This window comes from Astyanax mexicanus, chromosome 22 (genome assembly GCF_023375975.1).
Source record: "Astyanax mexicanus isolate ESR-SI-001 chromosome 22, AstMex3_surface, whole genome shotgun sequence".
In the NCBI taxonomy this organism is placed as follows: domain Eukaryota; kingdom Metazoa; phylum Chordata; class Actinopteri; order Characiformes; family Acestrorhamphidae; genus Astyanax; species Astyanax mexicanus.
The window spans coordinates 1,164,769-1,180,920 of record NC_064429.1 but is presented as its reverse complement, the minus strand read 5'-3'; the positions used below and the strand labels follow the sequence as shown (position 1 = coordinate 1,180,920).

The window sequence follows — 16,152 nt, the reverse complement described above, 5'->3', positions numbered from 1 at the left end:
TGAAATACTTAACATTACCATATTTTTGCACTATACAGTGCACCTAAAACCCTTTAATTTTCCCAAAAATCGTCAGTGCACCTTATAGTGCGGTGCGCCTTATGTATGGATTTTACCAGTCAGCTTGTAAGGAGCTGTAAAGCTACTCGGCTGAGGTACAGCGTTTTGCCATTCAGAGGTGAGTATATCTGACTGTAGTCTGCGTGTTTACTGTGTTTAAACAAGCTATCTGGGAGGAACTGCTAGCTGAAAGCATCCTGTGTTAACCGCAGCTAAAGCTGCTGCTAACCGCGCTGTTTTAAAAATTAGAAATCTAAGCTTACTATAAATAAACAGGAGAGCTTTACTCCCCCCGTTTAAACAGCTTTCAGAAATCTGTGTAGATTAAAACCCCGTAAAATACCCTGTCCCGTATATGGGCTACAGGTGTAGGTGATTCAAAACCCTTATTCTCTGCAGTAAAATAAATTTTGTACATTCCGAAAATTTGAGGGCTTTGAAATCTCCTTAGAGAAGGTGCCTGTTCATACTATACTCCACTTAATAATTTCAGCTCAGTATTAGGAATTAACCCAAATTCTGCATGTTTGAAAATAGATATTTAAACTAGACAAAAAAAAATGAAACTAAAGGTTTGGAGGACATTAACTGTTTATTTTGCATTCAGGAAAATATTGATTTTAAAGTTTAGAAAATTTTATGATTTTTATTCATTATATTTTGACATTAGCAGATTTACTTATATTTTTTTCTATTACAATTAAAATTATGCTTTAAGTAATGTGCCCTATAAAAAATGAAATCTTTTTATGTAATGCTTGAATAGAAATCCTTAGGATTTAGTGGTGTAATTTCAGGCAGACAGTTGTGTAGTGATATGCAGCCAATAGGAGTTCGGGTCCTAGGTTAGGTTGGGCGCATGTGCAAGATGCTGTTGGGTGAACCATTGCAGTGCTGTACTACAGAGATGGTGCCTGGTGTTATTACTCTGTTCAGAAACCAGTAAATGCAGTTTCCTTACTGAAATCAAGGTGTGCTTATTGCGAACCCAAGACATGGTGTCAGAAGTGCTTATTCAGAAGGAACAATACCGGAGAAACTACGTTGTTGTGACTACGAGTGCCGTGCTTTGTTAGCTAGCAGGCTATACAAAGTGAAAGTAAAGTGACCGGCGAGCGGGAGCATGGAAGGTTTACAGCCGCCGCCGAAGCTACAGTTAACCGGTAACGTTGCAGAGAACTGGAGACGATTCAAACAAAGGTTTGAATTATATTTATCTGCGATAGATGCTGATAGAAAAGAAGACAGAGTCAAGGCGTCGATGTTTTTGCACGTTATAGGGGACGAAGCCCTGGAAGTGTACAATAACTTCGTGTTCGAGGAGGGAGACGAAATGAAGCTGGACAAAATAATGCAAAGATTTGAGGCGTATTGCATCCCGAAGAGAAACGTGACTTATGAAAGACACAGATTCTTCACATGTGTGCAAAAACAAGGAGAAACGATTGATCAGTATGTGACGGAACTGAAAAACCGCAGCAAAACATGTGAGTTTGGGGAGTTAACAGACTCTCTGATTAAAGATAGAATTGTCTGTGGGATTCCAGATAGTGCACTGCGTGAAAGACTGCTGAGAGAGCAAGATTTAAACCTGGAAAAGGCACTAGTATTGTGTAGAGCCGCTGAGACCGTGAAGTCACAGGCTAAAGAGCTAGTAAATGAACATTGTACTGTGGATGCTCTGAAGAAGCACGTGAGGAAAAGCAGTAACGCACAGAAAGACAAGCGACTGACTGGGGGAACCAGGAACCCGCTAGATCCAAGCAAAAAACAATGTGATCGATGTGGTACTCAGCACTTGCCGAGAAAATGTCCAGCTTATGGAAAAAACTGCAATGAATGCGGTAAGCCAAATCATTATGCACATTGTTGTAAAAGTGGAAAGAAACAAAGTCAGGTGCATGCAGTAACTGAAAGTGAGCTTGAGGAATTCTATGTAGACATGTTGACACAAAATGAACAAAAGCAAAAGGACTGGATGATTCCTCTGCAAGTCCAGAATAAAATGGTACAGTTCAAGCTGGATACCGGAGCTCAAGTAAATGTAATCTCAGAAAGTGTGTATAATGAACTCAAACCAAGACCCAAACTGCATGATGCCAAAGTAAAAGTCACTGGCTATGCTGGAACTGATATTCCAGTTAAAGGAAAATGTCTTGCTCGGGTGACCTACAAAGAGAGAGAGCACACTCTGTTGTTCATCGTAGTGCCAAAAGAGGTACAGGCCATACTTGGTTTGGTGGCATGTGAAAAACTGAACCTAGTAAAGAGGGTCCTAGTAGTTGAAAGTGGACCTGGTGATGAATATGACAGCTTGATGCAAGAGTACAGTGATCTGTTCAAAGGACTGGGCTGTCTGCCTGGTGAGCACACCATTCGGATTGACAAGACTGTACCTCCTGTAATACACCCTTGCAGAAAAGTGCCATTTGCGCTAAGACATGAACTGAAAATGGAGCTAGACAGAATGGAAAGTCTTGGGGTTATTCAAAAAATTGATGAGCCTACTGAGTGGGTCAGCTCTCTTGTAATAGTTGACAAGAAAAATGGCAAGCTGAGGATTTGTTTAGATCCAAGGGATCTCAATAAGGCAATAAAAAGAGAACATTTCAAACTCCCTACACGTGAAGAGATAATGGCTCAGTTTGCCAATGCAAAATTCTTCAGCAAATTGGATGCCTCGTCTGGATTTTGGCAGCTAAAGTTGGATGAAGCCAGCTCTAAATTGTGTACATTCAATACACCATTTGCGAGATACCGGTTCCTGAGATTGCCGTTTGGGATTGCATCAGCTCCTGAGGTGTACCACAAGACGATACACCTAGTCTATGAGCACATTGAAGGAGTTGACACGTCCATGGACGACATCATTATATGGGGAGCCACGAAAGAAGAGCATGATACCAGACTCAGACAGGTCCTAGAAGCTACTCGAAAGACAAATCTGAAACTGAACAGGGAAAAGTGCCATCTGGGTGTGTCTGAACTGACATTTGTGGGAGACATCATCGGCAGTGAGGGGATCCGACCTGATCCAATGAAAGTTTCTGCCATTGAAAATATGCCGAGACCCCAATGCAAGAAAGATGTGCAGAGGTTCATGGGTATGATCAATTATATGGGAAAGTTCATACCCAATCTATCTGAAAAGATTGCACCACTTAGATGGCTAACTGAAAAGAAAAATGAATGGGATTGGAATCAGGAACAAGAAAAGGCATGGCAACAGCTCAAGAAAGTGCTGACTGAGGAGCCGGTGTTAAGATTCTATGATCCTGCCAGACCCATGAAAATTTCGTCTGATGCATCACAGACTGGTCTAGGTGCAGTACTACTGCAGAAATATGACGAAGACTGGCAACCAGTAGCGTATGCTTCTCGATCGATGACTGGAGCAGAAACCAGATATGCTCAGATCGAGAAAGAGCTGCTCAGCATCACATTTGCTTGTGAAAGATTTCATCAGTTCATAGCAGGACAGACTGTAAGTTCAGAAACTGATCACAAACCACTGATTGCACTGTTTTCAAAGTCACTTAATGACTGTCCACTGCGCATACAGAGGCTGATGATCAAGCTTCAGCGGTACACACTGAATGTGTCCTATATACCAGGGAAGTTTATGTATACAGCAGACACGCTGTCCAGAGCTGTGGATCCGAAAGCCCCATCAATCCACAAAACAGCTGAGGACGTGCAGGCCTATGTGAGTATGGTGACGTTATCATTACCTGTTGCAGATGCAAGAATGCAGCAGATCCGGGAAGAGACTGAGAAAGATCAAATCCTGAAACAACTCAAACAGGTGGTGTTGACTGGATGGCCTCTAACGCGGCAGCAGTGTGTCTCAGATATCCAAGACTATTGGAATTGCAGAGCTGAGCTTACTGTAGTGAATGATGTAGTGTACAAAGGCAGTAAGATAGTAATTCCAAAAAGTCTACAAAAAATGATGCTAGAAAAGGTCCACGAGGGACATTTGGGCATGGAGAAGTGCAAGAGAAGGGCACGTGAAGTTATGTTCTGGCCCAGAATCAACAAGGAGATTACAGACTTGGTGTCATCCTGCCAGACATGCCTGAAATATAGGCCTAGAAACCCCTGTGAGCCACTGATGCCACATCCTGTGCCACAGAGACCATATCAGATAGTAGGTGCTGATTTATTCACCTGCAACAACAAAGATTTTCTGATAGTCACAGATTACCACTCATTATATCCTGAAGTATGTGGTTTAAGCTCCACTACAGCAGAGCACGTAATCACGTGCATGAAGTCAATTTTTTCCAGACATGGCGTACCTACGGAGGTGTTTACAGACAACGGCCCACAATTTAGCTGTGCAAGTTTCAAAGTTTTTTCTGAGGCATGGGACTTCGTACATTCTACGTCCAGTCCTCTTTTTCCACAATCGAATGGGCTAGTGGAAAAGTCTGTGGGAATTGTGAAAACGCTGATGAGAAAAGCTAAAGACAGTGGAGGTGATTTCTACAAAGCACTACTTGCATATCGTAGTACCCCACTTGATTGCGGTTATTCACCTGCTCAGCTACTCATGGGGCGACGTATTCGCTCCAATCTACCTGTGAAGGATGACCTTCTTGCCACGGAGAACGGTGAGACAGTAAGACAGCTCAAGGAATATGAGAGGTCAAAACAGAAGATCTACTATGACATGAAAGCAAGACAGCTCCCAGAGTTACATGAAGGTGACGGAGTGAGGCTCAAGGACAAAGAGGACACCTGGGGAAAGAAAGGTACTGTGCTGGAGCAAGTACAACCAAGGTCATACACGATTCAGACAGAGGATGGCGCTGTTCTAAGGAGGAATCGATGTGACATCTTGAAAGAACCAGAGCTGAATCAGACCAACAGTGATTCGGAGACTCTTCCAGATAACTCTGTACGTAACTCTGACCAGGAGAAATCATGTGTTAGAAGGTCAACACGCGCACATAAACCTCCTGAGAGACTGATTGAGTCATGCTAAATAGAAGACTTACCACTGAAGTTACACGTTGTGTATATAAAAAAAAAAAAGGACAATTTAGTTATGGTGAAGAATGTTCAGAAATGTGAGATTGGAAATGTTTAAAAAATGTGAGCTACAACTTTATTTCAAGATTCTGCTTATGTTGTACGGTTATAGAAATTATAAGGACAGTTTTGTTTTTTTTATATATAAAAAAGGGAAGATGTAGTGATATGCAGCCAATAGGAGTTCGGGTCCTAGGTTAGGTTGGGCGCATGTGCAAGATGCTGTTGGGTGAACCATTGCAGTGCTGTACTACAGAGATGGTGCCTGGTGTTATTACTCTGTTCAGAAACCAGTAAATGCAGTTTCCTTACTGAAATCAAGGTGTGCTTATTGCGAACCCAAGACAAGTTGTTAAAAATCCTGGCCTGTTAAGGGGTTAATATCCAGCGCTCGTTTGATTTTGAAAGAAAATATATATATATTTAAGAATTACTCAGGCATCTAATAATCCGTTGCTCCTTAAGTTTGAAAATAGACGTTCATTGATATTGCGTCTTATAATCCATACAAAACAGTAAGTTGCATACAATTAACGAGCAGTATGACCAATAATAAAAATAGTCAATATCCTGTGGTTTGTACAGTGGTCTATATTTTGGTTGTTTTATTCAGTTCAGGGTCTGTTCTGAGGTGCTGTGTGTTTATTTTTATGAATTTGAGTCCATGTTTGGGTGGAGTGCTTCTCAGTACTACTGGAAAAAAAAAACGAATTCCATCGGAATCCCTCCACTGATGTGCCCTGCCTTCCTGAGTTTGTACAGAATGTCTCCAACAGATGGAAAGTGCTGCTGCCATTTATTTGAATTTATTTGACACACCTGACGGATGCAAACCCATCAAATAAACAATTACACAATATTCACTGTAACATTGCCTCTTGATCACAAATGCAAGACCATTTGACAAATTTACAAAATTCCAATCATGCTCCATTTTCCATAATCTTACAATAAAATATACAATTTATATTATAGCATAATATGTTTTAAGGACACGAAGTAACTGTGTATGCAAGGAAAAATTGCAAATCTTTTCTAACTTAGTCCATCATCAATAGAAAATGTCAGTACTGATTGGTCATGAAAAGTCCTGCCTTAGTTCTCTATGCCAACTGTAATACTGTATTTGGTGAAGGTGGGATAATGCTGTGGTTTAGTTTGGGGTAACATGTTTGCCTCAGTTCCAATGAGAAGAAATGTTATGCTAGACAATTTTAATAATTGTATGCTAATATAACTTTGTGGAATAAATTTGAGTAAGGCCCTTACGGTTCCAGCATGACTGTCATGGTTGGAGGAGTTAGGATTAGGAGAACTTGACTGGCTCACACAGAGCCCTGACCTCAACTCCATTAAACACTATTGGAGCCTGTAATCCTGGCTCTTTCGTCCAACACCAGTGTCTGACCTCATGGATGCGTTTTTGAATTAAGGAGCAAAAAATCCCACAGACTCTCTCCAACATCTTGTAGAAAGCCGCCCAGAAGAAGGGTGGAGCAACACTATTAATGGCCTATGTAGTGTATTGTGTGTAGCACAGCTACACCACTCACGGTTACTCTGAAATATTACCAAATTGCCTACGTCTACTTATCAGCAAAAAAATTAATTCAAACTGTGATTAAAGACCTGCAATCATTTTCTCTTGTGGGATCTTCTCTGGCTGTTCAGTATAGAGTCAGTACAGTGCTGTTGAAAAGTATTTACCCTGTCTTCATTCTTCTGTTGTGGCATATTTGTCACACTTGTTCAAACAAGGTCCTTGCGATTGCGTGGCACAATCAAAGCTAAAGCCAGTCCAACAAAATATTACAGTGTGTGACCTTTTTTTTTTTTACCCAGGCAGTGTATATAAAACCCCTTTCTGCTGTAGCTGAACCACTGATCCAGCTATAGCAATAGGCTGTGATGTTAGCTCAAGATATTCTCACGCTTGTAAACAGCCAATAAAGTAAACAGGAAAATATGGTGCAAGAAGCTTAAAGGTCTCTAATAACAAACATTTCTTGGAAATAAGAGACTGGAGTGCTGTTTGGATAATCATGTTATTATTGTGTTGGGATGCTTTACTGGTTTGGATGGTGTGGAATAATAAAGTTTTATGAAGATAAGTCTGTACTCTAAAACACAAGGTTGAGGGGTCTTGCAGCATGACCGTATTTCTAAACACAGGAATAAATAAACAGATCAGCATAAACAGACTAAACTGCTGAATATGTTTAAGATGCCGAGTGAAAGGCCTGCCATTGAAATGCTGTGGTATTATGTGAAGTAGGCCTGTTCAAGCAAGACATCCCTAACAGATGAGAACTGAGACCATTTTTATACAGAGAACAATACCACCTAATGCACCAATGCCTCTTAACCACGGTGGAAGTCCCATCAGCAATATTGGGTTGTTTCCTAGAAAGCAAGCTGCAGCATCAACCCCACATCATCTACTTACTTACTCCAGGTGGAGATTTTTTTTTTTTGGCTAGGCAGTATCTCATACCAATTGAATATAAGAAACATATTGTAATATTAATTTAGGCCATATCTTCCATCCCTATTAGTAACACAGAATTTCTAATAGTTTACCATGATTTTAACATTGTTTTAGCGGGCAGTTAAATTAAGCAATGAAACTTTAAACATGTTTCTTAAGTGGATTTTTTCTCAACTGGATGCAAATTCTAACAAAACAACTGACCATGCTGAGCTTGTACTGGGAAGCAGCCCAGCACTAATGAATAGAACAGCCTGACCCAGTGTTTTGTGACACAAGTTTGATTCCTAGTGATAATGGTTGCATTCAGATTTGAGACTCTACAAAACAATGGTGTTATGTGATGCTATCTGTTAGCTCATCTGCACAGAACTGAGCGTGGAGTTTTCTGAGTGTGTAGGCAGGAGCTGTAGGAGATCAGCACAGTGCAGTGTAATGTATGTCAGGGCTGCACAATATATACTGTTTAAGCATCGTCACCGTGATGTGTGCATGCACAATAGCATTGAAGGACATGTGATGTCACTTAAGGCAATTAAATCAAGTGACAGGCTGCTGCTGCCTGAAAAGCGTGAGGGGAAAGCACAAGAGAGGGTGGGGATGGGGGGGTTCAGGAGTAAACACGAGGTAACAGTATGGCCTCCATCCACATGGTTGGGCACATGCTTGTTAACACATGTCGAAAGCTGTGCACCTCAGTCCAGCACAGTTTTGAGGTGCAGATATTTCCAGTTACAGCTGAATTCTAGGGCTGGACCCGAATATTCGGGTATTCGGATATTCGTTCGTTGAGTAGGTATTCGGTTTTTAATTTTGGTATTCGGATATTCGTTTTTTTCTCCTTTCCAGAGTTCCACCTCACTCTAACCACTTCTGTTCTCGCGGGTCCCGTCAGAATATCTTGCGCACGGGACAGAACTGAACTGTTATTGGCTGGAGCGGGAGTTTAATCCAGACGATGCAGGAGCAAATTAATAAATAGTTAAGAAAACTGTAATAATTGTAAAAAAAAAAACCTAAAGAAAACTCTCAACGCGCAGGATGGACCGACACACACACGCACACACCGATGGTGTTTGGACTGGGGTAAGGAACGGGACTGCACTATGTGGCGGGTGGGCGCGGGATTAAAAGAAGCAATTTTTTTGCGGAGCGGTAACGAGACAGAAACGCGGGAGCGTGGAAGAGTGGGTTTAAAAATCAGTCTCGCGCAGACCTCTATTATACATGATAAAAAAAAATGCAGGCTCTTCGAAACTGATTTATATAATAAAACGTAAGGGGTAATGTGGCAACAGTAGGGGCTAAATCGGTTACAAAAGCCTGGCCTACAAAAATGATGTCTGAACGAATTTCCTCTTATCTAATATAATTTAAAATGGTTTAAAAATATAAAATAATTTCTAAGCAAACGAAATATTTAATATTGAGCTTATAGCCCAAGTGCAAAAATACAAAATCAGTAATACGGCTATGCCCTGCACAATCCTTAAACCGAAATAGACCAAGTACAGTTTACAATGACTGTCCTCTAATATAAATAACAATGTTTAAGAATATAAAATACTTCCTGAACAAACGTTTTTTTTGTTTGTTTTTTTAAGCAAATAGCCTAAGTGTGAAAACACAAACAGCAATTTACTGGGCTGGCTTGCGCAGCGGAGAAACCGTGCAGCAGCAGCCTCCTAGCCTGCTTACGCAGCGGATAAGCCGCGTGTGGGGCAGCAGAAATTCCGGGATGAAAACACAAAGAAATCTGGGCTAAAAACACAGAAAAAATATGGGGTGAAAACACAAAAATATGGGGGATAAAAACACTAAAAATCCGGGGTGAATATGTCTCGTCGGTCAGAGCAAATTGAACATTTTTCAGTGGATTAAAGGGGCTGTGATTTGCTTTTTTTTATTTTTTTTTTTTACCTCTTTTTTTAAAAACGAATATTCGAATATTCGCTTCGAATCAGTGCCGAATATCCGGAGCTCAAAAAACGCTATTCAGGCCAGCTCTACTGAATTCACGCTTTTATTCCCAGAAAAACCTTTTTAAAAAAGCCATTTAAATGTCTTATTAAAGGGCTGATTACTGTTGTTTTGCTGTTTTCCCCTGGTTTTGAGTGCTCTGCGCTGCCTCAGCTCTTGATTAGTCCAGACAGCGCGCGGGTGGGGGCGGGGCTGGTGATGTCATGGACCCTTCATTGTTTAATATTGTGATTATATGTCGTCGAAAAAAGAACATTTGCTATATTAATTTTTTTTCCAAAACACCATTGTTTAGCAAGCAAAATTCCAAATTATTTGGAAATCAAAATTCTTCAGCAACTGTAATTATTTTGCTGAAAATGATCTAAAAAGAGTCAATATGACTATTTACTGTCATACCATGATTATTTTTGATCATGTTGAGAATATATGTTTCAAAGCATCAATAGGCTTTGAAACATATATTGTCAACATGATAAAAAATAATCATGGTATGACAGTAAAGAAGACTGACGTTACTGTACTTTATACTCTAATTAATTTCAAAGAGAGAGTAATTAGTCCAGTTTAATTTGACTCAACATTTTGTAAGAAAAAAAAAAAATAATAATAATACATTACTAGAAATAGGATAGTATGTGAATAGTGGTTATTAAGGATCTTTTTTTCTTCTAATGCAGTTTCTACCGGTTCTATTTACCAGCCCTATTTATAGTCATATTCTTGTTTGTATGTCTGCTGAGCTGTTAAAATATTCGGTGTTAAATGAATTTTTGTAAATCATAGTTTTGTAAGTGCCTTTTTTCTTTGAAAAGAATGAATATATATGTAGTCAATTCAGTTTATATAATGGTAAAAAGTGGTAAGACTGATGAAAAGCTTTGAAAAATGTTTGACCTTTGGCCACATATGAATTTTAATGGCATTCTATTCTTAATTCTTGTGGTTTAATATGACGGCAGCGCGACGTAGCTATAAAAGTGTTCAATCCTATAAGAAGGATTTTACCAAATTTTAGACCATTCATCCAGAAGCCCGTTTGTGAGGTTAGACACTGATGTTAAACGAGAGGACCTGGCTCACAGTCTTTACTCAGTAATTCATCATAAATATGGACCTTGCTTTTTTGCATTGGTGTGCAGTCATGCTGGAAAAGGTATGCTAAAGCATTAAGAGTTCATTTCACTGGGGCTGAGGGGCCGAGTCCAAAATTTGAAAAAACAACCCTACACCAACAAAAGAGTCCAGTGGTGGAGTGCTTTACACAACTGTATCAGACTCTTTCCATTGCGCTTATTGATGTGTAAGGCTTGGATGCAGCTGCTTGATCATGGAATCCTCCTCCATGAAGCTCTCCACCCCCTGTGCTTGAGCTGATCTGAAGGCCACACGAATGATGTGGTTGGTGTGGCGCAGTGGATAACACTGTCGCCTGCTTGTGAGCTGCCGCATCATGTGGGAGACTGGGGTTCAGTTCCCGGTCTGGGTGACTATACTGTGCTACACCTATAAGACTCCTTGGGCAAGACTCCTAACACTACAAAGGGGCAACTCTGCAATAGGGTCAACTTTGTAAGTTGCTCTGATTAAGAGCATCAGCCAAAATGTCATAAATGTAAAAAAAAAAAAATAATAAATTGTAGCGATTGGCTCTCTGAGTGAAACTCTTGAGTGAAACTGTTGAACAGAAGCTGTGTTGAGCTTTTTTTAAACTCTCATAAACCTCTGTCTCACACCTGAGTGTGTGCGTGTGTGCTGTGTTTTTTCAGGCGTTTTAGGAAGTTATTGGTGAATTAAATGTGGATGACTCAGTCAGACTCTGTGTACAGTCGACAGGTACAGGTCTGTTACACACTGACTCATGGTGTCAGGGTGTCCGTATGAGTCAGTGAGTCTTATGTGACGGCTCTGTACCAACGGCTTTCTTTACCTGTGACATATTAGTTTTAAAATGCCAGGTTGTCTGAAAAACGTCTGCATGTTTTCACCCACTCCCTGTTTCTCGCTGCTGACTGGCGTCATTCTGGGGAAAATCTGTCATCATCTAGTTAATTTATAAATGCTCACAAGTAGGGTTGCAACGGTATGAGATTTTCACGGTATGATAACCGTCTCGGAAAATACCGCGGTGTCACGGTTATCACGGTATCACAGTTTGTTACATATATTATTATTTTTTTGTTCAATAAACTATTTATTGTAGAAACTACACCATCAGGTGAAGGAAACCATGTTTTTCCACTACTCTTAAGGGCATTAAGAGTGTATATATATAAAAAAGTTGGTATATAACCAGATCCTGCAGAAAGAGGGGATTTATTTCTGACATGATCCTCACAATAGAGATTTCTATTTTAAGGCTTTCACTACTTAAAACCTTCAACATATGAAAAACAGGCACGTCAGAATTTGAAAATAAACGCATGTAAATGAATGGCGTCTTTCACGTCCAGTCCGGCCAGGACCTTTACACGGACACGTGAATCCATCGTAGCACGCACTTCACGCCTGTACCTGCGTGCCCAAATTTCGGATAACTCAGCGCTTTTGCGGGCGCTTACCGCATGGGTTGTGCACGACTACAAAGAGGTTTTATTTAGGTTATTTAGGTAAAATTATAAACTGAACACATACTTTGCGCTGCACGGCGGGGTGGTGTTCTCGGAGATGGGAGAACAGGTTTGATGTATTTCCTCCTTTAGCTGTGACTACGGCCACATTGATTACAAGCTTGTTGATTACAAGATTACAAGTCTGTTTTCGGGCTGTTTGAATGAGCGAAATATGATCAGAATGATGTAAATTAACACTAACATAGAAGCATAGAACTATTATTTAATTAAAATTATTTTTAAGAACAGCTAAACACAGTGCGGAGAAGTTCACGTGCGAGAGAGAGAGAGAGAGAGAGAGAGAGAGAGATTTGCGTGTTCTGATATGAGCTACTCACAGGTAAAGGTTCTCTTTTATCTCCTCGTGCTCATTTTAGTCCAATACATAATTCTGCAGTTTCTCAGTGTTTTCTGTCGTATTCTGTCGTAGCGCGAGCGCTTACAACTAACACCGCGGGCCGCGAGGTGCAGCCGCGCTGCCGCTGTTATGCCGAATCCGACTCCCTGCTCAATCCGACTCCCGCTTCGCGGACAGAATCGGCACAACACCCCCCGCTGTAGAACTGCGGGAGTGAAAACAGCGCTTATAATTAAGTTAGTTAAGTTTCAGTTTTCGTTATTTGGTTCGTTTTCATTAACAATAATAATTGGTTACTTAGCATTAACATAGTGATTATCACACCAGAGCTTTATTTAAAAATAAAATATATAATTAAAAAACAGATGCCTACATCTCAGACTATTTTCTAGAGCCCAACCCGACCTGGCCCGAGGAATGTGGTGGGAAATCTCGGCCCGAACGGACCCGATCTCGGGTCGGGCCTCGGGTCAGGTCTGGTTCGGGCAGAGAATCTAAGCTCTAGTCTGATGCACTTTCTGCCGTTCTCACCACTGTGTGCTGAGTAGCTGAAGCGGAGCAGAGTTGCGCATGCGCGGGTGAGTTTCTCCGCTGGCTTGCGTTTTACCGGTAATAAGCAAACACACACGGTATGATAACCGTGCATTTTAATACCACGGTATACCGTGAAACCGGTTACCGCTGCAACCCTACTCACAAGGCTGTTTCTTACAAGGGTACAAAACACTCTTATTTTCCTACATTAATATGTTTCTTTTGACAAGGGAAAATGTTTCATGGGTATATGGTAATACTTACCGTATTTTCCGCACTATAAGGTGCCCAGGATTATAAGGGGAATTAAGCGACAATAGTAGGAAACAGGGGTGTCACCATGTTTTACTTTTAATTCAGCAGTAAGCTTAGATTTCCAGATTTCCAGTAAGGCTGGGTGATAGCGCTAGCCGCGGTTAGAACTAGTAAATGCCGCCCTCACAGAGCTACACTGAGAAACCTGAGTGTTCTGGTAAGCCAGGGCGATGTAAACTAGTGGGTCATCCCACTCAGCTTGTTTTAACACTGTAAACATGCAGGCTACAATCCAATATACATCCCTCTGAATGGCAAAAGAGCTAGCAGTTAGCACGTTAGTGGCAAATGCTAATACTGCTTCAGTCTCTTTGCTGGAGAGCTAAACTAAAACTCCTGTGTAACTCTGTACTTCAGCAGAGTGGCTTTACTGCTCCTTAATACCTGACTGGTAAAATTCATACATAAGGAGCACCGGATTGTGTTGCACACTGATGATATTTGGGAAAATGAATGGATTTTAAGTGCAACTTATAGTGTGAAAAATATGATACTGTCTCTGTGATCATTTAGGCTGTGACTGAAATGGCTTCCTACTCCTTCATTAGTATTGTGCTGTATAGGGAGACAATATTTAGTCCACAAAGTAGTGGTGAAAACAGGAGTGAATTGTCATTATCATGCGCCAGCTCTGGTCGCATTAACACACGTATGTGAGGGGTTGAGTCGTGTTTAATACTCACAAACACACAAGCTGAGCTCTGAAATAAAGTTAGTAAAGCTCTTCACATTTACGCTGTATAGAACTACAATCCTCACAATAATAAACTACATAGAGAAACATTTGAAATTAATAGCGTACACCGGTTGCCAGATTTTATTTATTTTTTCCTGTGAATTGGTTTTATCTGATTCCATTGTAACAATTTGGCAACCCTGGTGGTTCGCTGTGCACTACGTTTGTTTGGCTTAGTAGCGGCACTTGCAATGCATTCCGGGACACATTCAGCTCACGTAGTAAGCAGCGATGTTTACTATTAATCCTGGTGCATTATGGGACTTTATAGTGCCCTTAAATCACGTTCCAATTCCCCTGTATGATTCGAACACTCAGAGATTAATGGTTGAGATGCATAGTGCCCTAAATAGTAAATAGGGAGCCATTTTAAATAATTTAATTGTAGCATTGTTTGTATTTTAATGCTGAATAGGGATTTTTCTCATGCTCATGCAGTAATAAAAAGAACACCAATAAAAACGTAAATATTGTTTACTCTAGATTTTGGATATGGTGAGATTTTGGAGTGAACCACTCCAGTAGTGGGGAAATGGTGACTCTTTTATGGATATTTGCAGACGGTCTACCCACTTTAATAAAGCTTCCTAGGTTAGTTTTGCCCTACGAAATAAATACTTTTTATCTTTGCTAAATTAAGATTAATTAGAAAAGTTGTACTGTACTAACGGTGTTCAGTATGCAGATCAGCTGTATTTGGAAACTATGCTAGGGATGACCAGTCTGGGCCTATTTGGTTCAGCAGGTCAACCTTCTTCCTTCTCATAAAAGCCTGTGCTGGAAGAACTAGGTCAAATGTTGTTCTGACAGTCTTTCATGTGTTTTCTTCTGCTTGTTCTACTGTTCCCTTCACTATCCTGTTCACCCCTCTCTGCTGACCTAGGCTAAGTCCTGTTGCAGTCAATTTGTGTGTCCAAGCTCATCGTTTTTTTTTGTCAGATTATAAAAAAATAAGTTTTAGTTGGATTGAAATAGGTCCTGTTGCAGCATCAATGTGTAACCTGTGTTTGAGGAAACTGGACTGATTCTACTGGGAATCTGAAATTAGCTCAGTGTTGGATTTTCCCTCAGGTCAGTGATGCAGAGCGATACAGGTCTATAAAGAAAGAGTTCACTGACCTTAAAGGTTTTTGTAATGGCCTTCCTGCTCTGCTGACTTTAAACCCATTGAAAACTTGTCAGGCGAGCTGAAGACTCTGGTTTTAGGCTTTTGGACTACAGATGTTCTACATGGACAGTCAGGCCTGTAAAGACAGTTAAAGGCTGTTAGCTTGGTGCTGGAAGTTATTTCAGGTATTCCTTAGAAAAATAACAGTGGAAAAATAAATAAAGAAGCTGTGTTTCAGCATTTGCTTTGTGTGTCAGTGTCAGACTGAGTATAACAAACGTTGAGCTTTCTTTACATGTGTTGCTATCTTTATATGTTTTTAAAATTGTCTTTAAATAAAAGAGACTAGAGAGTGTCTCACAAACTTAGTTTTTCTCTTTAAATAATTTAATTGTAGCACTGTTTGTATTATATTGCTGAACAGGGATTTCTTATCTCCTGCTCATACAATAATAAAAAGAACACCAATAAAAACGTAAATATAGTTTACTCTAGATTTTGGATATGGTGAGATTTTGGAGTGAACCACTCCAGTAGTGGGGAAATGGTGACTCTTTTATGGATATTTGCAGACAGTCTACCCACTTTAATAAAGCTTCCTAGGTTAGTTTCGCCCTATGAAGTGAATACTTGTCTTTATCTTTACTAAATTAAGATAAATTAGAAATCTGTGTAGATTACGTCCAGCCTCATTTGACTTTTTTAACTTAGCTTAGCTTTATTTCACTTAGTTCCCCCAACACCACCCAGCGGCAAGATCTGCTGAATTAGAAGGAATTCCTTACTATTGTCACACAATGCACCTTATAATCTGTGTGCCTTAAGTATGAAAATATACCAGAAAATAGACGTTTATTAATCGCGCATCTTATAATGCAAAAGATACGGTACTGTGTGATTGCACTGAACTTTTTATTTAGAGTA

General features: G+C 40.3%; 1 protein-coding gene across 5 annotated transcripts in view; it reads left to right on the top strand.

Annotated features, from left to right (window-relative positions):
• The window catches only part of smtnb (smoothelin b), a 101,807-nt gene that overhangs the window by 1,518 nt on the left and 84,137 nt on the right, over window positions 1–16,152 (top strand). The gene's annotated exons all lie outside the window — the stretch shown is intronic.